Raw genomic sequence first — 24,980 nt, forward strand, 5'->3', positions numbered from 1 at the left:
CCCACCAACCACGTACCTCCTGACAACCCTTTCAACTGTATTCTTATCTTTCCACTTTCCCACCTCCCCATTTCCTGTGCAGTAGAAAACGCTATGGGCCTGATTCATTAAGGAAAGCAAAAAAAGGAGTAGCTTTGCACCTTGGTAAAACCATGTTGCATTGGAGGGGAATGTAAATATAAAATGTGATGGCATATTTATAGTTAGGGTAGGGCATGTCCTAGATCAACTTTAAATTTCAGTGTAAAAATAAAAGCTATCAAGTATTTGTGTGCTCCAAGAAAAAAACAGCCAATATTTAATTAATATGCAAACTAATTTGCACCCCTTGCATTGTAACTGCACTTTTTAGCCATGCTGTTACAGGAAGTATCAGTGATGTAACTATATCATCTCCTTGGAAAAGTACTTCAAGGGTTAAATTCCTCCTCCACAGGGAACACTCAGGAGTTAAGTGAATTTAGTTATCATTGTTATTTCTGTTTGCTCCCTATTGTCCACTAGTGAGCTCTACAGGCAGCCAGGAGCCGGACCTAGCAGGGGGTCATCTGAGGGAAGACACATGAGGAGGTAGGGGAGGGGGCTAGATAGTGTAAGCAGCCCACCAATCGAGACGTTTTGCAACTCCCCTGGACAGGCAGATCCCAAGGTGGGATTAGGGGTTGACAAAAGAGGCTACCATGGGACCAGGACGAGTGTAACTAACTTTTGGCCAAGAGGTAATGCTCTGTCAGTGATGCGCTGTGGAACATATCTCACTGTATTTATTTGAACTGATTTCCTCATTTGTTGGACCTGCTATCGTTATGGGACCGTGCTGTATTTAATCCTGTTCTGCAGAATAAATCATCCTTCAATTTTTCCGTAATACCGTGTCCGAGTAATTTGGGAACCACGTATCTTCACAGTGCACTACAGGATTCACTGGGTCCCAGGGCATGCTGGCCCTTGTGGTTCCACAAATGCCAGCATGGCTTGGCAGCCATGGCTATGCTGGTTCTTATAACACTACAAGCACCAGCATGTCCCTACACTTAATGGCAGTCTACCCATGCTGTGACATGTAGTGCACCTGTGAAAAATGCTTTTCTTCCATATACAACTAATATTATCCCCAAACCACTGCCCAGGGATGTGGGAAGTACTCTAGTGCGTACAGCACAGAGCTGGGTACCCCTAGGGGGTAAAGCCTTTTTGTTTTTGTTGAACCCATATCTCCCTTGGGAATCCGGACCCATGCTGATTAACCTGGAGTTGGTTCCAATTATGGCTAGAGGACCCCACTCTGTGGGTTCCCCTGCTATAGTGCCACCAGGTCCAGCTGGCAAAGCATAGTGCTGCTACCAGAAACAAATAACACTCACACAAACTGTACCTTCTTCATCACATTAACAGTCGATAAGTTAATATATTTATTATCCCTGCTACCCTCATCATACTCTTCATTTTGTTTGCAAAAGTGTTGTAGTTAATACCTATTCAAAAGTTCCAAATATGTTTCAAATAATAGGTTATGTTCAAAATATCCCTTCATTATGATACTAATGTACAAGACTACATATTTTATATTTAAAAAAGTAAAACACACAGCTAATTTAAACATTTTTTTTAACTTTTTTAAAATAATAAACATAACCAAAATTGAAACTTTAAAAAAAATTAATTTGAAAATAATGCTTTTCTACTAATGCTATCAATTTTTCTATTTTTTTTCTTTTTTAAATAAAATATGGGACTGGGGCAATGTCAACTTGGGCTGGGGTGCTAGGAGGTTGCTTGGAGTGTGAGGATCTCTTCGTCAGCTGGAAAAAAAAAGAAAAATATATTTTTTAAAATATTGACACTCTTAGTACATTGATAAAACATATCTTTGTTGTATGGTTGTACTATGTTCACACATCTCAAAGCTCAGCAGAGTTCGAAGTAGTACAGAAACTGCCCTCACTAAGGTAATGACCTTCTCTTCGCTAAATCCAAAAGACACTTTTCCCTTCTTATCCTTCTTAAACTCTCTGCTGCCTTCGATACTGTTAACAACTCCCTCCTTTTGCAAAATCAAAAAATCTACACCCACACCCCTTCCCCCTCTTCCCTTACCTGTCGGAGTTTCCCAAGTTCCCCTGCTTTTCTTCCTTTGTGACTCTTCTCTTGGTGCCCTCATCCGTCCTTTGGCCTCCAGTACCAGCTCTATGCTGATGATACCCAAATCTATCTGACCTCTCCCCTTCCTTTATATCTCGTGTCTCCTGCTGTCTCTCGCACATCTCATCTTGGATGTCCCAGCGCTTTCATAAACTCAATTCTGATTCATTACGGAAAGTAAAGCAAAAAAAATTAGTAACTTTGCACCTTGTCAAAACCATGTTGCATTGGAGGAGGAGGTAAATGTAAAATGTGGGGACAAATTTATAGTTGGATAGGGCATGTCCTAGATCAACTTTAAATTTCAGTGTAGAAATAAAGCTATCAATTAATGTAATGAAAAAACAGCCAGTATTTAACTTATGTGCAAAACAATGAACTAATTTGTACCCCCCTTGCATGGTTTTGTCCAGGAGAAAACTTAATCAATGTTTTGCCTTACTTTCCTCAATGAACCAGGCCCAATATTTCCAAGATTGAACTAATCGTCTTTCCCCTTCCAGTGCTCTCCCACCTCCCTCTAGTTCTGTTAATAACACTACCCTCCTTTCTGTCCCTCAAGTCCGATGCTTTGAGGTCATCCTCGACTCCTCCCTCTCCTTCAAACCTCACATTCTGTCCCTCTCAAATCCTGCTACTTCCACCTCCGGGAATATATCCAAGATATGGCCATTTCTCACCACGGAAGCCACCAAAACTCTTGTTCACTTTCTTGTAATCTCTTGCCTTGACTACTGTAATCTCCTTCTCTCTGGTCTTCCTGACTCTCACCTGACCCCTCTTAAGTCTATTCTCAATGCTGCTGCCCGCCTAATTTTTCTCTCCCCGCTACATATCCAACCTCATCTCTACCTTTACTCCTTGCAGCCCCCTCCGCTTTGCCAATGATCGCCGCCTCACTACTTCACTGATCACCTCTTCCCACAAGGACTTTGGGCTACTCCCTAGCTGTGGAACGATCTCTCATGCTCCATCAGGTTAGCCTCTTCTATCAATGGTTTCAAGCATGCACTTAAGACTCATTTCTTTATTCAAGTCTATTACTTTTCCTCATAACTCCCTTGTCCCGACTTTCTAACTCACTCCCCGAATCGGTAGCAACTTATTAGTGTCTCCCCCTTTCCTTAAGGATGTAAGCTCTAACCAGCAGAGCCCTCTTTCCTTGTGTTTTCCTTCTAATATTCTATCACCCTCTGTATCACTTGGCCTGCTTCCTTAGCCCTATTTTCTTAAACTTAGGCCTACTTCCCGCTGATTACTACCATCACTCTCACTTACTGTCCCACAAATAATTTGATCTGCATTACCATGTTACCTGTATTTTTTGTTCATTCTGTATGGCTGGTGTTTGTATCTTGTTTTTCATGTATCATGTTATGTGTTATGGATCATATTTGTGTATTTCATGTACAGAGCTGTGGACCCTTTGTAGCGTCTTATAAATAAAAGACAATAATAATAATAATAAAAATAATAATTAAATGAAATTCCCTGCAAAGGTTCATGTGATGCTGAACACAGTAGTAGCCAGTGGACCCCTACTATTTGGAGGCACATGTAGATATATATATAGGTTAGGGGGATATTTGCTTGGCAACAAGCACTCAGTAAACCCATGCTCTCAGACACCTGTGGTATGGCAAGTTTTGACTAGGTTTAGGGAAAATCATATTTGGTAAAGAAAAGCTTTCTGAAGACTACATTTTTATGCTGCCAAAGAAAATGTTGAAAATGAAACTACATTATAACATCAAGATACTTACTTTCTTCCACAAACACCTGTGGCTCCTCCTCTGACTCCTCAATTGATAAGGCAAAAAGAAGGGGAATGGGACGCCTCTCCCTGGGTCTCGTCCGTCGCCTCCAGATGCTGCTGCTGCCTTAGGCGGCTGTGATGGTGTAGGCACAGGTTTTCTGTTGGAATAAATATGACACAATAGTTTATTTTCAAAGCTTATCTCTGTCTCACACATCTATAAAGTGTCAGTTGCAATGTGAGAAATAACATGACACATATAAACCATCATTTGCCAAATACACACACCTCTGCACCACTTACATATTGACTTGACCTGGGAGGTTCAGATTAATCACATTCTTAATCAGAGACATGATTATTACGTAGAAGGCCTTGCACTTTGTCCAATGAAGGTTATAAACCATATAGCTTTATAATGGGCAATACATTTTATTTTATTTTAAAACAGTGCTATTAATAGAGAACTTACTACTAGCAATTTCACCCCTGGGCTCCTGCAGGAGCTCTGGCTGCCTCTTCCGTAGGCCACTTCAGTGCCTCTGGAGTTATACTACTGTGTCTCTGCGGTGGAACTGGAGCAACAGAGGCCTGAGCACTGCTCTGTAGGTATTATCCTTCTGTTGATTTGTAGCATACTGAGCTGCGGGTCCAAAGCAATGATCTATAGTTTGTCAGTACCCGCAGTTCAGCATGTGAGAATGTAGTTATCCAAATGTTTGCAAGTGAATGAGACTTTTCAACATGCTGTGCACTCATTGGGTCTCCGTGCACGTATGGGTGTAGGCATGTCACTCGCGGATCACTTAAATGCCATATGTAAGATGGCTGACTCACCTGTCAATTATCCACAAGTGACAACCGTTTTCAGGCAATTAGGGACGAGACAAAGCCTATCCAGTCATACACACGCAATTGCAGGAGAACACACCAGCACGCCCTATATAAGAGTCTGAAAGACAATCAGTGAGCCCTGCCATTTCGTGAGTTCTAATCGCATCTTATGAAATAAAAATTTGGATTTATAACATAACAGAACATAAACAGAAGATTGTATTCAAAATCATTGGTAAGTACAAGTCCCTATGTGAGACACTTTACAGGGCATTTAAGTTTTGTTAATAATGACTGACTTTTTGCTTCTATTCACACCAAAATACAAAAAAATAAAAATACAGCCACCCTCCACCTTGGTGCAAAGATTTCATTGTTCTTGGTGAGTACAAGGCCCTAGGTGAGCCAGTTTACATGGCATTTAAGCATTACAACTCCTGACTCTCTTTTTGCACCTCTTTATAGAACACTAGTTGAAGTACCCAGCGTTGCCTGGGTTTAAAACTTCAAGTTATTAAGTTATCAATGAGTTGGATGTAACTGTCAACCTTTTAAAAATAATAAGCAGCTGAGCACCCATGTGTCAGGCTCGGAGAGCCGCTTGACTAGGATGCTCAAAACATCAACTGTTAGCGCCACTGAATTAAGAGGTGCGGAGTCTAACGTACCCCTGGTTCACCAGGGACCCCAGCAAGGAGGTTTGGGCTTGGCTGCAAGAGGTACACAGGTCGCGTTCCACCAAGACAGCTACCAGAGTATTGATAATACAATACAGAAGTGTAATCCACAGAGGAGTCAGACAGGCCGAGGTCAAGGGTCACAAGAAATCCAGGTGAATAGTCAGCAAGCCGGAGTCAACAACGGAGGTAGAAGGCACGAACCAGTAGAGGAGTCCGAGAAAGCCGGGTCACAGCCAAATAAGTGCAGGAAAAATAGCAACAGCTGGAGAACAGGGGAACTGATACTCTGGCACCCTAATGGTGCCAGAGTAGGATTTAAATAGAGGCTGCTGTAGGTTCATTGGCTAAAAGCAGGGGCGGTCAGACACGCTGACCGCCAGAACAGGAGAGCGTCCCACAACGGGACAGGGCAGAGCGCATGCGCCCGACAGTGTGGAGACGACCGGGAACGCTCCGTGGCTGTTGCCAAACAACAGGACACCCCTGGCCGGATCTGTCAGGCGACTTGCCCCGCTTCGTGGAGGAACAGTGGGGACAGCACAACAAGGTGGCTGTCCAGTGTCGTTTTTGATTTTATATGAAATATCAACCTAATGCATCCATTGAAAGGCCCAGAACTGGCTCCCAAGGTCAAAGTTCAGCCAAGTATACATTAACCGGCGGTCCGACCAGGACCTCATCCCCCTAGTATGACTTATGGAATCCAATGTTACCAGTCTGTGAATTTTTCATCCAAATACATGCAGTGAAAGGCTCAGAACATGTTCCTCGGGTCAAAGTTCAGCCCAGCACACACCAACAGCAGGTCTGACAGGGACCCTAACACCCCTAAAACCTGCCAAGGATCCAACTGGACCACCTTGCGTTGGTTTCATCCCAATTGGTGCAGGAGTGTCCGAATGCATAACTGGACAGAAAAACAAAAAGATCAAAGATTTTTTTTATATAAGATAAACAAGCCGGCCCAAGTCAGGATTCTGGCTCCTCCGCTGCAAATTAGAAGCGGAGGCAGAGAAATTTTACACCATGAGAGGTGGAGGTGTTAGTCTAAGCTGGTGGTGGAGAGGTTGCACTCTACCACCAGGCAGCTCTCCGTTGCAGCCAAAGGTCGGATATAGGAAAATATTACCATGCAGGTCAATGCCGTGGCTCCGATTCATCGAACGGTGTTTGAGGTAAAGTACCAGTAATATATTAAGTGTGGTCTAGTAATTCATATCTTGTCTTTTGCATCCTCAGTACAGGTCAGGTTAGCTTTAAAGTGACTTAAAATTAGAGATGGTCACTGACCTCCGTGTTTTGGTTTTGTTTTGGATTACCGTCGTGTTTTGGTTTTGGAAAACAAACCTTGCGTGTTTTGGTTTTGTTTTGCAATTTTGTTTAAAAATCAATGTTTTTGTGCATAAAATAACCTAATTTAGTGCTCCACCTGTTTCTTGGATAAGTAAGGTAATTCTACAGCTAATAAATTAGGAAGAAAACAGTTTAATCCCTGGTAGGCCGTCCTTAATTCTCCACACAAACCTGGGGGTAAATGTATCAAAGTGCGAGTTTGCCAGCGTGTTTAAATCGCGGCAAATCGCGGGTGTTTACCCGCGAGTTTTTTTTAAAAAAACCTGAAAATGTATCAAGCTGCGATTTTGACACTCATGTTCAAAATCGCTGGTCATCTCTGGCGATTTTGAGCAATGTAAACACTCCCGAGTTTAGCTAACTCTCCTGTGTTTGGCAAACTCTCCTGTGTTGTAACAGTGAGTTGTCAACACATCACTGTTACACTGGCCCTGTCATACAGCTTCCAGAGCTCCGGCAGCTGTTAAAATGTTAAAGAACAGATAAAAGTTGAAAAAAAAAAGCGTGAGGTCCCCCCACTATTCATGCTTAACCCTAGTGCTGCCTGACTAGTGCTGGTCCCGTGAAAATCGGGGAAAAATTTTGCGTGGGGTTCCCCTGATTTTCACTTTACCAGCACTAGGCAAACACCTCCTACCTAGTAGGAGGTCCGTTTCGCAATGATCTTACGTTGTTTGCGTAAGAGCAAAGTACAGTATTATGGGATTTTCCCACGCTAGTGGAGGTGGAGGTGTTTGCGGCGGCTCAAGAACTTTTTTTTTTTCTGCAATCAAGCACAAAGATTCGGGAAATTACAAATATGGGCCCCTTGTGGGCGAAGTGTTCCAGTTTCTCAAGAATCGTTTATAGAGGTATAAAATGGATGGGACTGGGGCAAGCCGTCAAGATGGAAGTATAAATATTAAGGGACTGGGGCAAGCCAGGACCTTGGTAAGAAGAAGACAGCATTGGTAAGTATTTTTTTTTTTTTATTAAATAGATGTGGTAAAAAAGAGGGTGGGTAGTGTATTTATTGTGGATTTTTTATTTTTAATAAATATATGTGGTGTTTATGAGGGTGTTATTATTTATTTAACTTTTTTGTTTGTGGAACTACAGGTCCCAGCAAGCCAGGGATGTCAGGGCATGTTGGCACTTGTGGTTCTCCAAGTGCCAACATGCCCTGGCTGCCGTGGGTATGCTGGTGCTTGTAGTTATACAAGCAACAGCATGGCCACAGTTTTTAGGGCAACCTGGCTGGCTGGGACTTGTAGTTCCACCAAAAAAATTGGTGCGTTTGTTTTTTTCACTATTTACCGCCGTATTAACCTACTACCCACAGCCCAGGGTAGTAGAAAGAGCCCTAGTGCTATCAGCACTGGGCTGGTTCTTTCTAGGGGGGGGGGGGCGCTCATTTTTTTTGGCGGACCCCACTCCCTAGGGAATCCAGCCCAGCGCTGAACAGTCTAGGGTTGGTTAGTCATTATAGCAGGGGGACCCCTGCCGCGCGTCCCCCTGCTATAGTGCCGCCAACCCTTGTTGGTTTGCCTAGTGCTGGTAAAGTGAAAATCGGGGGGACCCCACGCAACATTTTTCCCCGATTTTCACGGGACCAGCACTAGTCAGGCAGCACTAGGGTTAAGCATGAATAGTGGGAGGACCTCACGCTTTTTTTTTTAAGAAACTTTTATCTATTCTTTAACTTTTTAACACTGCCAGGGCAGTGTAACAGTGATGTGTTGATACAACACGCTGCTATCAAGCATCGTGTTGTATCTGGCGTGTTTAGAAGCAAACTCTCCTGGCAAACAGTGGTGAGTTTGATCTCTGGCGATTTTGCAAGTAGCGATTTTGACAGAAGCAGAACTCTGGCGATTTTGTATGAAAACTCAGCTTCATACATCGGCGAGTTTCAACTCCTGAGAAAATCGCTGGAGTTGCAAAATCGCACTTTGATACATTTACCCCCTGGTTGTCTTCTTCATCTTTGCCTATTGGCAATGCAGCCATCATCTTTGGGTGTATATTACACCCTCCACTTGTAGTTGAATAGAAAAAAAGCAGCCTGCATAGACTGTGAAATTAGAAAGTAAAAATAAATGGACCACGGTAGTTTGGTGGCTATCTATGCCCCCCTTCCCCGTTATAGAGTCTAGAATATAAATAGAAATTGAGAAAGGCAATTTGGTATCTGTCTGCATCATAATCATCAACATCATTATTAGTGCCCTCGTCGCCTACACAAATCTCCCCCTCATCTTCTTCTAATTCAAAAGTGGCATCCTCAATTGGTGTATCACTGACTACACTCGGGCTGTTAAGGCACACATCAGCAGAACTGCTGAAAGGAAGCTTCTTTATGGGTACACTGTCACTAACAGAATGCTCACGATTAGACATACCACTGGTGGATGGACTCTTCCCAGGGATTGGTGTCATTTCTGATTCAGAGCATACATTATCCTCTAATGCCTTACTGTTTTCTTGCAGCTCGGCTTTCACGCGTAACAGTACTTGTGCACCACTTGTAGGCTCTGTAATATTTTTTGATCTGCCACTAATAGACAAAGGTGAAGGCCTCATTCTCTCTTTGCCACTGCGTGTGTAGAATGGCATGTTGGCAATTTTTTTTTTCATCGGCACTAACTTTTGCTCAGTTAGACTTCTTTTTCACTTCAACACGGTAAAAAAAAATTTGGTGTGTGTTTTTTTGACTGATTTCAAAAGACTGTGTAGTTTGACATCGCCTTTCCCAGATGACGTACTGGGAACACTACCATCAGGACTGGTGACAGAACCTGGTTGCTGATTTTGCTCATATGTGGACTGCTTAGAATCCATTATGAGCCCAATGCACTTGTAGTGCTACAATTTTTTTTAGATACTGCTGACAAATATGACTTGACAGCCAGAAATATTTATGCACAATTATGGGGGGACACCCCAAAAGCACTGGGGAGTGCTAAAAAATATTTGGTAGATACTGCTGACAGATAGTAATTTTGACAGCCAGAAATATTTATGCACAATTATGGGGGACACCCCAAAAGCACTGGGGAGTGCTAAAAATTATTTGGTAGATACTGCTGACAGATAGTAATTTTGGCAGCCAGATATATTTATGCACAATTATGGGGGGACACCCCAAAAGCACTGGGGAGTGCTAAAAATTATTTGGTAGATATTGCTGACAGATAGTAATTTTGACAGCCAGAAATATTTTGACAAAATAATGAGGGACACCCAAAAAGCACTTTGAGTGCCAAATATTGAAAAAAAACAAAAAACGCCTCTATCCTCCTCTCTTCTCTAGCGATTTTTGTTAGCACAATTGGAATCAGAATATTATATTCTCTGTCCCTGCTCTAATCAGCCTGTGACTACACCCTGCTCTCTCCCTCTGTCAAATGGCGATGGATTGCTGTGGAGGCGTGTATTTATAATCTTCAATTATCGCGAGAACAGAGGTCCGACGACGTCACGATGACGATCGGCCTCGATTTGGATTCCGAGCGGGCGGGAGCGTACCGAGCCTGCTCGGCTCGGTACTCGGATACCCAAAGTTCGGGTGGGTTCGGTTCTTGGGGAACCGAGCCCGCCCATCTCTACTTAAAATCATTGTTAAAAGCCATAAATGAGCTATGTCTTTATTAAATTTATAAATCTGCATATACATTTTCCACCTTGGGTGAAAGTAGTAAAAATAAGTGTTAGTGCTGGCTAGCTTTCTATTTGTCTTCACCTCTAGGCTCAAGACAGTTATATAGATATATATGTCTCTCCACAAGTATTCTCTACTAATCGTTTAGGATTGCATAGATTATAACAATGTTATCTTTAAACATTTCACACAGGTGAAAAAACTTTAAGTGTGGCCTAAAGGACAAGTTGAGGGGCCCCTGCAGGCATGCTCAGGCGACAGGCGGTGGTCCCCCAGGCGAATTAGACCTCAGTCCCCTGGAGACCATGGCATTGGCATGTATAGATGAACAGATGGTGCAAGAGGTGGGCAGAATTGACACTGGAGCAAGCACGCTCCTTTTGTAACCTCTATCCCCCACAGGAACATAGTAAAGAACAACACATTGATTACATTACTGACAATTTTTGACTTTATATAACTGAAAAAAACAACACCTGGCTTATTCTTATCTTTTTAATCTAGTTATACTTAGCAATTGCAATAGGTATAAAAAATTATTGGCACTTTTCCTGCAACCTAGTCATCCCAGTGTACAATCAGACCATGCATGGTGTTCTAGATTAATGATTATTTTCTGCCAAGATCACTTTGCGATTTCAAATGCTTAGTTAACAGTCAACCCAACACACATCACATATAAATTATATCACAAACTCAGGAAAAAACTGAGATGCTAGACCATAGAAAATGCACAGATGCAATATTGATATCCTAGGCGCTATAATGCTCTCATTAAGGACTGTGGGTATTCAGCTATAGATAAATGTGAACCTCGCATATTAGTGTGCAAACACAAAGAAAGAAGAGAAATAGTAACAATTAATACAAAAAATAGTTGTTCAAACATATACTAATTACTTCCTTGTACATCTAATTATAATCACAGCCAATAAACATGTAATATGATTGTTGTTAGTAACCACTTAAAAATATAGAAATAATCTGTTTGATATGTACGATATGGTAATCAATAAATTCTATCAACCTGGTGATCTCGTCAACAGTATATATGAAAAAATACTTCAAACTATCATTAAATATATGCCATACAGTTTTTAATATAGTTACCGCAGGTATGATCTCTGTACTGCAGATATGCTGTCCTTGTAAATAATTCACCAGTTGCAAACAGATAGTAATCCACAAATTGAGGGTTCTTATTTATATTTTAAATGATGAATGCGGATAGCCGGAATAGCAGTAAACCTTGACTGACCCATTTATTTATGTTGGTATCTCTAATACACTGATCCTAGCATCTCTAGCAAGATTTTGATAGTAATGAACACATTTCTTGTATCGATGTCTCCGACACACTGTAATCTTAAAAAGCTATTAGTTGTAAATTACTTCAGCATTCTCAATATGCTCCCAATTATCTGTGTAATTGAAGACGGAATCACTGGATAATAACTATGAAGAAATTGTTTTGATAAGAATGAACAGATTTCTCTGTGACAGTACTTCCGACACACTGTTGTTTGAGAAAAGTTGTAGGTTATATAGAAGTTGGAACATGCGCCTCGGTGTATACATAAAACCGCCATCAGACGAGTCGAGGCACCTAAATCTCGCCTTTAAAAGGGAAAAAGCCCCCTCCACAAACGTTATGGTGGCCTTATGCAGTGAGTTGTACCCCACTTCCTTCTCTCTGTGTAAGTTCAAAAGAGGATTGAGGAGCCAAGGGCGGAAAAGGTACACATAGTCTCCTATTACGGGTGACAAGACGGATGCTATTTTAATGGTACACTACTTTGCATTTGAGTATAGAGTCCAGATTCATTAAGGCAATCAAAGGAAAACATTTTAGTATATTTGCCCCAAAACCATGATGCATTGAAGGGGGCGGGTAATTTTAAAATGTAGGGACAGATTTCTAGTTGGAGTAAGGCATGTCGTAGATTAACTTTAAATTTCAGAGAAAAAATACAGTTATCAAGTATTTGCGTGCTACAAAATAATAAACTAAACTCCACCACTTGCCTTTTAACATGCACCATATTGCAAAGAGAGTTAATATTTTGCAAAGGTGTTAGACCTACTATTTCTGAATACAGTGTATAGCAAGGTCTTTAGAACAACAAAAGGTTATTGTTAAATAATGAAGAAATATTAAACAGTACCTAATAGCCACACATCACCAATTGGCCTTACACCCCCTTGCCTCAGTTGCAATCTGCGTCATGTCCACGATTCCCGGAAGACAAAGGAGTCATGAGTATTCCTCAGCCATCTAGCAACCAGGTCTCGAATTTGGAAAGAGGCATCACATATAGCCTGCACATTTATCTAGTAGAAATGCTTCAGATTCAAATAAAACAAAGCATTCCCACCCGATGGGTCCAGGGCAATATGAGTACAATATACAGCCCCTATAATGTGCGAAACGTCAGCTGTGATGGAAAACTGCCACTTTATAGTAGAGATGGGCGGGTCCGGTTCTCCGAGAACCGAACCCACCCGAACTTTGGGTATCCGAGTACCGAGCTGAGCAGCTCGGTACTCTCCCGCCCGTTCCGAATCCAAATCGAGGCTGAACGTCATCGTGACGTCGTCGGATCTCGGGGCTCGGTTCTCGCGATACTTCAACTTTATAAATACATGCCTCCACAGCAATCCATCGCCATTTGACAGAGGGAGAGAGCAGGGTGTAGTCATAGGCTAATTAGAGCAGGGACAGAGAATACAATATTGTTCTTGCAATTGCTCTAACCAAAATCGCTAGTGCAGAGAGGAGGATAGAGGATTATTATTATCTTTTCTTAATATTTGGCACTCCCGTGCGCTTTTGGGGTGTCCCCTATAATTGTGCATAAATATTTCTGGCTGTCAAAAGTCATAACTGTCAGCAGTATCTACTAAATAATTTTTAGCACTCCTCAGTGCTTTTGGGGTGTCCTCCCTAATTGTGCATTAATATTTCTGGCTGTCAAAAGTCATATCTGTCAGCAGTATCTACCAAATAATTTTTAGCACTCCCCAGTGGTTTGCGCTCAGAATGGATTCAAAGCAGTCCACATATGATCTGAATGAGCAACCAGGTTCTGTCACCTGTCCTGATGTTAGTGTTCCCAGTACGTCATCTGGCCAAGGTGATGTCAAACAACAGAGTGTTTTCAAATTAGTGCAAAAAACAAAAACCCAAAAAAAAATTACTGTATTGAAGCGAAAAAGAAGTGTAACTGAGCAAAAGTTAAGTGACGATAAAAAAAAATTGCAAGCATGCCATTCTACACACGCAGTGGCAAAGAGAGAATGAGGCCTTCACCTTTGGCTATTAGTGGCAGATCCCAAAAAGTTACCCAGCCTACAATTGGTGCACAACTACTGTTACGCGTCAAAGCCGAGCTGCAAGATAACAGTGAGGCATTACAGGAGAATATTTGCTCTGATTCACAAATGACAACAATCCCTGTGGAGAGTCCATCCAACAGTGGGATGTCTAATCGTGAGCATTCTGCTGATGTGTGCCTTAATAGCCCGAGTGTAGCCGGTGATACCCAAATTGAGGATGCCACTTTGGAATTAGAAGAGGATGAGGGGGAGATTTGTGTAGGCGGCGAGGGCGCTAATGAGGATGTTGATGAGGATGAGGTTGTTTGTGTAAGTCCTGCACCAGTGGCAGCAGTTCTGGCACGTGACAAGAAAAAGGCCATTGTCATGCCTGGGCATAAAACAAAAAAATCCACTTCTTATGTGTGGAATTATTTCTACCCAAATCCAGACAACAATTGTATAGCAATTTGTAGTGTATGTCAAGCCACAGTCAGTCGAGGGAGGGACCTTAACTATCTTGGAACCTCGTCTATGTTACGCCATTTAACGAGGGTTCATGGCAAAGTGTTGGGAAAAGCTGAAAGTTCTTCCCAAAAGAATACAAGCACTCCCTCATCAGCTAAGACCCTCCGCTCACCGACATACCGACGGCTACAAAATACACCCACCACACCATCCTCATCAATATCCTCAGTAGCGCTCGGAGTTAGCCCGGCATCCCACTTAAGGCTGGATGACTCCGGCACTATTATTGATTCCTCTGAAGAAAGCGTTAGTCCTGCTGCTGCTGTTGCTGCTGCTGGGGGTGAATCGTCATCCCAGAGGCAGGTTAATAAAATGAGCAGTCCTACATTTCAGCAATTAACTGTGAAACAATCATTTGCGAGGGGAAGCAAATATGACAGCAGTCACCCAGTCGCCAAGCGAATCACAGACGCCATGGCTGCAATGTTAGTGTTAGATCTGCGTCCAATCTCCACAATAAACGCAGCTGGTTTTTCACAGTTAATTGAGGTTTTGTGTCCGCGTTACAGAATTCCATCGCGACACCATTTCTCCCGTAAAGCTATTCCACAACTATACCAAAAAGTGTGTAAAAATGTAGAGATTGCGCTGAAAAATGCCATTCTGCCCACTGTTCACTTAACCACAGATATGTGGACAAGTGGAAGTGGCCAAACCAAAGACTATATGACTGTGACAGCCCACTGGGTTGGTCATTCACCTTCACCAGCAGGAACAGCAGCATGTACACCACTACGTAACATTTGTCACAGGCAGGCCACTCTTTGTATCACCGGCTTCACTAACAGGCATACGGCTGACAATTTGTTACGCAAACTGAGAGATGTGATTGATGCATGGCTTATACCACTCGGACTCTCCCCAGGGTATGTCATTTCAGATAACGCCAACAATATAGTGCGAGCATTACAGCTGGGTGATTTCCAACATATTCCCTGTTTTGCTCACACCATCAACTTGGTGGTGCAGAGCTTCCTACGAAAAAACCGTGAGGTGCAGGAGATGCTTTCGGTGGCCCGTAAAATTTCAGGCCATGTCATGCATTCAGCCACAGCATGTAGGAGATTACAGCAGCTCCAAGAGCAGTTTAACTTGCCCTGCCACCAACTTAAGCAAGAGGTGGTAACTCGGTGGAATTCCACCCTGTACATGCTTCAGAGGATGGAGGAACAGCGCAAAGCCATCCAAGCATATTGCACAAGCCATGACATTGGGAAAGGAGGGGGGATGTATTTCACTCTTGCACAGTGGGGAATCCTTTCAGTGCTGTGCAAGGTGCTGAAACCATTTGAAGTTGTGACATGTGAGGTGAGTGCAGACTCTGCTAGTTTGAGCCAAGTCATTCCTTTAATTAGACTATTGGAAAAGCAGCTTGAGAAAATGAAGGAGGAGCTGAAAGCAAGCAATTCAGCAAAGTATGTTGGCCTTGTCGATCAAGTACTTAATTCGCTTCACAATGATCCTCGAGTTATTAAGATCTTGAACTCGGATCAGTACGTTTTGGCCACTGTGCTTGATCCAAGGTTTAAAACCTACATTGAGTCTTTACTTGTAAATGAGCGAGATGTGAACTTTTGCAAGGAGCTATTGCTCAGCAAGTTGGCCGCTGAACTGGGCCTCGGCTTGACGACGTGTCCTCCTTCACTTTCTCAAGCTGTTGCTCGTAAAAAATTAAATTTCCAAAAAAGAAGCAGGGAAGACACAGGGGGCAGACCAGAACAATTTAACATCTCGGCTGGTTTGAAAGATTTTTTTGCAAAAAAGTGTGTCACTTTGCCCATAACTCCATCCAATATGAGTATAAACATGCAAAGGATGGTGGAGGATTACTTTCAAGAGGTAGTTGATATGGAAATGTCAGACAGTCCCTTTCCTTACTGGGAAGAAAAGCAGGCCATTTGGAAACCCATGTACAAACTTGCTTTGCAATACCTAAGCTGCCCACCCTCCAGTGTGTACTCTGAACGAGTGTTCAGCACAGCAGGAAACTTAGTCAGTGATCGCCGTAGAAGGTTACTTCCCAAAAATGTGGAGAAAATGATGTTTATAAAAATGAACTACATCTTCCACGAGGAAGGCCTTCACCATCCAAGACATCCAAGCACTGACTGTTCTCTAATGGCGGATTCAAGCGGCGATGAATTGATAGTCTGTGATGATGAAGTACACACTGATGAGGGTGAGGATTAAGCTGAAGATGATGCCGATAACATCTTTTTAAAACTTTCTATGTAAGTGTAGGGTGCAATCTACCCCCAAAGAGGAAAGGGACTTGTGGCATTTCCATATCACATACCATCTTGAAAGGCTGCTGTTAGGGCAATTTATCCTTAAGGGTAGGGTGTCATAGACAGAGTGACCCTAAACTGGCTTTGTCCATTTTTCATAATATTGTACAGTCTATAATGGCTGAATTTTTGGGTATTTTATACAAGTGGAGGGGGGCCTAGAGAGCCAGAAACCAAACTGGCTTTCTTCATGTCAATTAATATTGTACAGTCTATAATGGCTGAATTTTTGGGTATTTTATACAAGTGGAGGGGGGCCTAGAGAGACAGAAACCAAACTGGCTTTCTCCATGTCAATTAATATTGTACAGTCTATAATGGCTGAATTTTTTGGTATTTTATACAAGTGGAGGGGGGCCTAGAGAGACAGAAGCCAAACTGGCTTTCTCCATGTCAATTAATATTGTACAGTCCTATAATGGCTGAATTTTTTGGTATTTTATACAAGTGGAGGGGGGCCTAGAGAGACAGAAACCAAACTGGCTTTCTCCATGTCAATTAATATTGTACAGTCTATAATGGCTGAATTTTTTAGTATTTTATACAAGTGGAGGGGGGCCTAGAGAGACAGAAACCAAACTGGCTTTCTCCATGTCCATTAATATTGTACAGTCTATAATGGCTGAATTTTTTGGTATTTTATACAAGTGGAGGGGGGCCTAGAGAGACAGAAACCAAACTGGCTTTCTCCATGTCAATTAATATTGTACAGTCTATAATGGCTGAATTTTTTGGTATTTTATACAAGTGGAGGGGGGCCTTGAGAGACAGAAACCAAACTGGCTTTTTCCATTTCTTTACATATTTAACTATAAGTGTAGGGTGTAATATACATTCAAAGACGATGGCTGCATTGCCAATATGCATAGATGGAGAGGAAGACAATCTGTTTTGTGTGTAGAATAGGCCTACCAACGAAGAATTAAACTGTTTTTTTGGATGATTTATTACCTCAACAATTAGATTACTTGTCTCTAAAACAGTTGGAGCACTAAATTGGGTTAATTTAGGCCCAAAAACATGGATTTTCCAAAAAAATAGCAAAACAAAACCAAACAAAACCAAAACCAAAACCAAAACACGCAATGGCGGTTTTGCAAAACCAAAACACGACAGTAATCCAGATCCAAAACCGAATCCAAAACCAAAACACGGGGGTCAGTGACCATCTCTACTTTATAGGCACAAGCGACTACTAGTCGAGTGACAAAAGTATAAATTCCCGTATGTGCAACAGGAACGCCTTCAGCGCACGACTGAAGGTGGTATGGGACATACCTGCCACAACACCCACTGTGGTCTGAGAGGACCCAGTGGCACAAAAGTACAATACCACCAACAGTTTTGCCAGTGTCGATATTGCTGTCGGTATGTTGCGCACTGGTTCTGCACTCTGACCAAATATTAAGTTTATTATACATATGTTGAATGTTTATGTTTTTACATATGGCACTATTGACATTATATTGACTGTATATTTTTACTTAGTTTTCTCAAACATACCTTATGAGTAACTTATGCTTATGACCATTGTAAGATCATATGGATCGCTGAGATTGACTTTTATGAATGAAGACGACGTTATAGTGGCAGCCATGTGACCGGCTGCCTTGGATTGGATTAACAGGACCATGTAACTTCGGTCCAGCTCTTTAAAACAGTGTAATTTAATTATCATTCCTGCCTCTGATGAAACGACTTCCTTTAAGCCGAGAATTGTGTCAGGCTGACTGGCGGATTCTAATGCAAGTTTACCCCAGGGTTGCTACTTTATCAAATAGCCTTGAGCTGCTGTAAAAGGAATATACTTTTCAGCTACGAATTTGATGCCAATTCAACACTTATTGAAGCCCTACTATTGAAGTTTGTTCATTCGTTACCTGCCTCTCTTCTCCCGCTGTACGCGATTGGCTTTACACAGAGCTGTGTTTAAACGAGAGACACATCTCATGAGTGCATGCAATTGGACACATACTCGGCTTCACATCGGAAGCACACGCAGCTAAGCTACTTTATGTAAGGCAAACTTGCCTTTACAAGCCAGCGCCGCTTTAAATTTTAGCTGTAAACGCGCCGATTTCCTGCGAGTTGAAAAAAATGGCCCATAATACATTTACCCCCTGAGGTGTATAAACTGAAGCACCCAACCATGCAGTATCCATTTGCAAACATTTGTGATACAAAATGGGTCGTTCTGAAGAGCTGTGACTTCAAGTGTGGTACTATGCCACCTTTGCAATAAGATGGTATGTGAAATTTCATCCCTGCTGGATATTCCATGGTCAACTGTGATATTATTGGAAAGTATAAGCGCTTAGGAACAACAGCAATTCAGCCGTGAAGTGGAAGACCACATAAAATCATAGAGCAGGGTCAACGACTGCTAAGTGCATAAAAGTCGCCAACGCTCTGCTGATTTCATAACTGAAGAGTTCCAAACTGCCATTAGCATTATTGTAAGCACAAAAACTGTGCAACGGGAGCTTAATGGGATGGGTTTATATGGCCGAGCAGCTGCATGCAAGCCTCACATCACCAAGACCAATGCCAAGCATCGGATGAAGTGGTGTAAAGCACACCGACACTGGACTGTGGAGCAGTGGAAACATGTTCTGTGGAGTGAAGAAACACACTTCTCTAGCAGTCAGATAGGTGAGTCTGGGTTTGGCAGATGCCGGGAGAACGTTACCTGCCTGACTGCATTATGCCAACTGTGAAGTTTGGTGGAAGAGCAATAATGGTATGGGCCTTTTTCAGGATTTGGGCTCGGCCCCTTATCTCCAGTTAAGGTCAATTTTAATGCTTCAGCATACCAAGTCAGTTTGTACAACGACATGCTTCCAACTTTGTGGCAAAAGTTTGGCGAAGGCCCTTTTCTATTCCAACATGACTGTGCCCCAGTGCTCAAAGTGTGGAAGACCTCGATTGGCCAGCACAGAGCTCTGACCTCAACCACGTTAAACACCTTTAGGATGAACTGGAACGGACATTGTGAGACAGAATTTCTCATCCAATATCAGTGCCTGACCTCATAAATGCTCTATAAAATGAATGGGCACAAATTCCCACAGAAACACTCCAACATCTTGTGGAAAGCCTTTCAAGAAGAGTGGAAGCTGTTATCGCTGCAAAAGGGGGACCAACTCCATATTAAAGTATATGCATTTGAATACAATGTCATCACAGTCCCTGTTGGTGTAATGGTCAAGCGTCTGAATACTTTTGTCCATATAGTGTATTAGTTTTGCAATGTGTGGTAAGAGACCCCAAATGGATAGTACTGGTCCTAAGTATACAGTAAGTAGGACATTACGTTATAGTAATGTCATGCAAAATGGTAACACACGAATGTGGCAATGCAATAAAATCATGACACACAATTTAACATTTGCTACATCTGTAAAACAGGACCGATATGCAGAAAGGCGAGTTTAGAAAATTAAAATGTAAACAAACCTAATCAACACAAAATAGGTATATGTAGACCCATATAACATTTCTATAGTAAAAACAGAAATATGGATTATTAATATTTTCTTCCAAGATTTCTAGAGTAAACCATTATGAAATAATGTTGGCAATTCAAATGATTGTTGAGTCACACTCATGACTATTTCAAAGGGAGAGCAAGCTAGCAGTGTATTTTCCCTGTTATATTTAGGTGATAACCATAAAAACCGGCTCTGGTATATTTATTTGATTTTCGTAAGATTTAGAATTTACTACAGTTGGATTCCATTGAATCACAACAGGAAAAAGTATTTTACTTGTTTTGTTTGTCATATTTTCACTGCTAGGTAACAGAAGTATTTGTGTTACTGTAGTCCAGGAGCATAAACATGGTTTGCATACAAGCATGAAGGAAATGTATGATCTCTGATAAAATGATGGCAAATGATAACAGTGTACTATCGGTACATGAAAATGTAATTAAGGGAGATGGAACAACATAATTCAGACAGTAGACTAACTGTAACATATTAGTAATAAGAAATTACTTAAAATGTAGTGTAATCCTGAAAAAGTAGTTTGTGTTTAATCCAGTGGTTCCCAAACTGGATGCCATGGCAATATCACAGGGATGTGGAGGCCAGGACTGCTGGTAAGCAAGGTGGGGGACTAGCTATTTTGACTTAGGGGTGCCTTGAAACAATTATGGAGACCCTAAGGGTGCCTCTAACTGAGAAAGTTTGGGATTGACTGATTTAATCTACTGGACTAAAACATAAATGTTTGCCAGTAGAACATGGTACCTGTGAGCTTTAGTTTAGAAAATACCACAGTCCCTGGCATATGAAGTAATATTGTTCAGTTAGGTGCTGTTTTCCTAATTTTACCACCAGTGGGGGGGTGAGCTTGTATTGGCAAAAGCAGAGAAGCTACCTAGCTTCTGAGAGGACCAGCCACAAGACGCGGTTGCTAGTGTTGGGTATGTCTATCACACAGCCGCCAGGGAAACCCGTGCAATCACTCTTCATGCTACCATTGCCGTCCTCTAACAGCTAAAAGTACCCCATTGGACAGGCATATATAAGCAATATCTGAATATTTGTTGTCAATCAAATACAGCCCCATCTCACTAATATTTAGTATTCTAGTGATTGCTGAGACCACCCATGTGACCACCACACAATCATGAGATTCTGCGCCCCAAAGCTGCTCTATTTTTTAAATACCCCCTGCAGCCATTTTCCTTAACCACAATCCCCCCCCCCACAACCAGTTTCCCCCCCCCCCTCCCTATAGATATGCAGGGCAGTTTCCCCCCCTCCCTATAGATATGCAGGGCAGTTTTCCCCCTCTCCCTATAGATATGCAGGGCAGTTTCCCCCCCCCCCCCTCCCTATAGATATGCAGGGCAGTTTCCCCCCCTCCCTATAGATATGCAGGGCAGTTTCCCCCCCCCTCCCTATAGATATGCAGGGCAGTTTCTCCCCCCTCCCTATAGATATGCAGGGCAGTTCCCCCCTTCACTTACCTGTAGTTGTGCCAGCGTCGCTCCTCTCCTCAGATCAGCAGATAGGAAGTGAAGACGTCCTGCTTCCTGTCTGCTGCACAGCAACAGGCAGCCTGGCGATTGGCTGTGTGTTGCTAACCACTGACCACCAATGCTTTTGATCGGCGACCCCCCACCCCGAAAAAAAAAATGAATGAAGAAGAAAAAAAAAAAATGTAAAAAAATAAATAAAAAAATACCCACAGTGCCGCACCCCCCGGGACCCAGCGCCCCAGGCTGCAGCCTGGTCAGCCTAGTGGTTGATCAGGCCCTGCCCAGAGGGAAGCCCATGCAAACACAGGGGGGAACATACAAACTCCACACAGATAAGGCCATGGTCGGGAACTGAAATCATGAGATGTGAGGCACTGTCCACAATGTTTTTAGTTACATTAGATTGTTTAATTAATAACTAATCCTTATGTTTGGATTTAACGGTTTCATTAATACATGAAATAAAGATACAAGCCATCTCATCCTATCATGTATTCATAATCTCTGGGAGCCTGATTCATTAAGAAACGTAAGTGGTGATATGTGCCGTATTTTGCATAAAATAGCACTGAGCATGTCCAGAAATGAACTATACCCAGTGAACGCAAGTACATTCAATTAATCTTCAAACACAAATGACACTTCCAACCAGCCACACATTTCATGGGCAGAACAGGAGAGGAAAGGGGTATATGGTCCTCATTTTTGATAATGCAAAGGAAATTACAAGAGGAATAGTGAACTGTAAACCTTATTATGGGATGTTTGTTACCGAGTCTATTATTAGACATAATGGGCCTGAGTCATTAGGGAAACAAGACAATAAAAAAAGGTGTACATTTTCTCCTAAACAAACCATGTTACATACTGACTGTTTTTTCATCTAGCACACAAATACTTGATAGCTTTATATTTACACTGAAATTTAAAATTGGACATGCCTTACCCCAACTATAAATCTGCCATCACATTTTAAATTTGCCTCTCCTCCAATGCAACATGATTTTGCAATGGTGTAAAGTTAATATTTGTTTTTGCTTTGCTCTCCTTAATGACTCAGGCCCAACAAGAGATTTGCCATGCTAAAGAAGATATTCACCTCAATGAACCTCATTTACAATCAGCGGTGAAGCATGAAATCCTCATGACTCATAATTATGTCTTTTAATTCACCATTGTAGCACTGTAACATATTACCTGCATATCCCCATCATGAGATGGAGGTGTACAGAATCTACATCCACTGTTATCAATAATGTTTATCAACCTTATCAAAATATTTTAACAAATTAAGAAAATGAGCAGGGCCCTCCCAGCCCTTTGGCTTTATGGCTGCATTTACTTTGTCTACCTCGCATATCCCAGATTTATTTATGCACGAATCTGTTGCGCCTGATGTATGCCTGGCACAGGTGCATGTTGGCGCACTCAACATATGCATGTAAATATGTTTTACAGACATTTTTCCCACATGTTTGCAGCGCAATACATCAACCTATAAATGAGCCCTAAGGCTAGATTTACTAAACTGCGGGTTTGAAAAAGTGGGGATGTTGCCTATAGCAACCAATAAGATTCTAGCTATCATTTTGTAGAAGGTACTAAATAAATGAAAGCTAGAATCTGATTGGTTGCTATAGGCAACATCCCCACTTTTTCAAACCCGCAGTTTAGTAAATCTAGCCCCTAGTGTTGTGATCACTGTAGGACTGAAATTTTAAAAAATATAATACCAGAAAACTGCCATTAGGATTAACATAAGGTTATACTAAAGACATTTTTGAGGCTACAATATAAAAAAAACAAAACAAAAAACACATTTATTGGACAAACGGTAGCTCTATTACAGATATTATGTAAATATATTTCAATATATAATTTATGTTGCTATACTATACTGCTATACAATTTGTAGCGCCTTCAAAAATGTTCAATTGAAATAGAAGACACAACATTACTCTATTATGATCACTATTCCCTAAATGTCATCTTGCTTGTATATTGGAAGTAATATCTATTAACTGTTAGATATTTATATGATAAAACCAAATCCATTATAGCCCCACCTCACCTGCTCGGTTCTTCTACCACTCTAGAAATTGTGATTCCCCAAGTGTAAGCATGCCCTGTTAGCCATGGGTATGCTGGTGCTTGTAGCACTACAAGTTCCAGTATGCCAAGACTGTTCATGGCAGCCTGGGCTTGCTTGGACCTATAGTTCACCAATGTAATATGGCGTTTCATTTTCTTTTAGCCATTACCCCATACCCACGTTTTTTTTTTTCCTAGCCTGAGGCTGGTTGGCATCATGGAAGAGAGACCCCTGCTGCGGGTTTCCCTGCTATAGTTCCACCAGCCCCGGCTGGCTAAGCCTAGAGCTAGTTGGAGGAAAATCAGGGGAGCCCATGTTGTTACCCTTTAAGACTTAAGAGGAAATAGATGGCTGGTCCTTTTGCCAGTGATTCTTTGTTTAACTCATAAAACCGCCATCGCACCGTGATGTAGACATAACTTGTGGTGTCACACCCTCAGTATTGTATTCACTTACAAACAGTGGAAGAATTCAGCGTCTTCAATGTAATGCAAAACTGGCCTATGACTACAGGGGACTGACGCCAAACCTCACCACATTTACTGCACTGATGGTTACTCATGTGGTAATAACAGAGCAGGTCACTATTACTTTATCAATAAGAAGTAAAAGTATCCTGGATTTCAGTAATGCCTACTGACCAGCTAACCAGATTGGGTGCGGCTGCATTGGTGGGCTTCTGTGTTTAAAAAATATAGCCAATTGGGCCCACATCTAATCTGAACATGGGGAGAATGCCTTGTATGAGTGGTCAAAACAAGTGACAATGGTTCAGGTGACAATGGACATGATCTAATTCTAAACTGTCCTCCTGTAGGGAGATGACGCATTGGCCGGTGGAGAGAAAGCCACAGGTGTGTGGCAATTGGACTATATTGGAATACCCTCAAAGGGTAGGAGGGAATCCAACATTCCAGTACATTGGTAAACACATTGTGAGGAGTACTAGAACTTCAACCCTACAAACATGATAACTAAGCATCAATCATGGAAATGCTGCATAAACTGACAGTTGCGTATGGGCTCCCACAGGAGATTATAAACAGATAATGGAACACACTTCTCTGGAAAAAATGTTCAGCAGTGAGCCAACTAATCCAGATTGCACAAGGTTCTACACCTCCCATACCATCCTCTGGCTGCTGAGAGCAACAATGGCCTACTGAAGAAACAAATTGGCAACACCACCACACACACACACACACACACACACACACACACACACTGAGGGTGTGGGACAAAGTATCAGTGCAAGCAGACATGTTTTGAACAATAGACCAGCTACTAAAAGTAAAAACATATCTTATGAGAGGCTAATGGGACGGGTATACCAGATTCATAATTATACAGGTTCTATACATT

General features: G+C 41.9%; 1 long non-coding RNA gene across 2 annotated transcripts in view; it reads right to left on the reverse strand.

Annotated features, from left to right (window-relative positions):
• Positions 1–1,638: 1,638 nt before the first annotated feature.
• The window catches only part of LOC142109263 (uncharacterized), a 29,113-nt gene continuing 5,771 nt past the window's right edge, over positions 1,639–24,980 (reverse strand). Inside the window, exons 1-3 of one of the 2 annotated variants that reach the window (XR_012680321.1) lie at positions 4,736–5,218; positions 3,906–4,056; positions 1,639–1,802 (exon numbers count right to left, since the gene is read on the reverse strand). This is a non-coding gene — a long non-coding RNA (uncharacterized LOC142109263). Of the gene's footprint in view, positions 1,803–3,905; positions 4,057–4,735; positions 5,219–24,980 lie in introns of those variants that run through there. The other variant, XR_012680319.1, reaches the window with a different exon arrangement.

This window comes from Mixophyes fleayi, chromosome 1, assembly GCF_038048845.1.
Source record: "Mixophyes fleayi isolate aMixFle1 chromosome 1, aMixFle1.hap1, whole genome shotgun sequence".
Classification (NCBI taxonomy): domain Eukaryota; kingdom Metazoa; phylum Chordata; class Amphibia; order Anura; family Limnodynastidae; genus Mixophyes; species Mixophyes fleayi.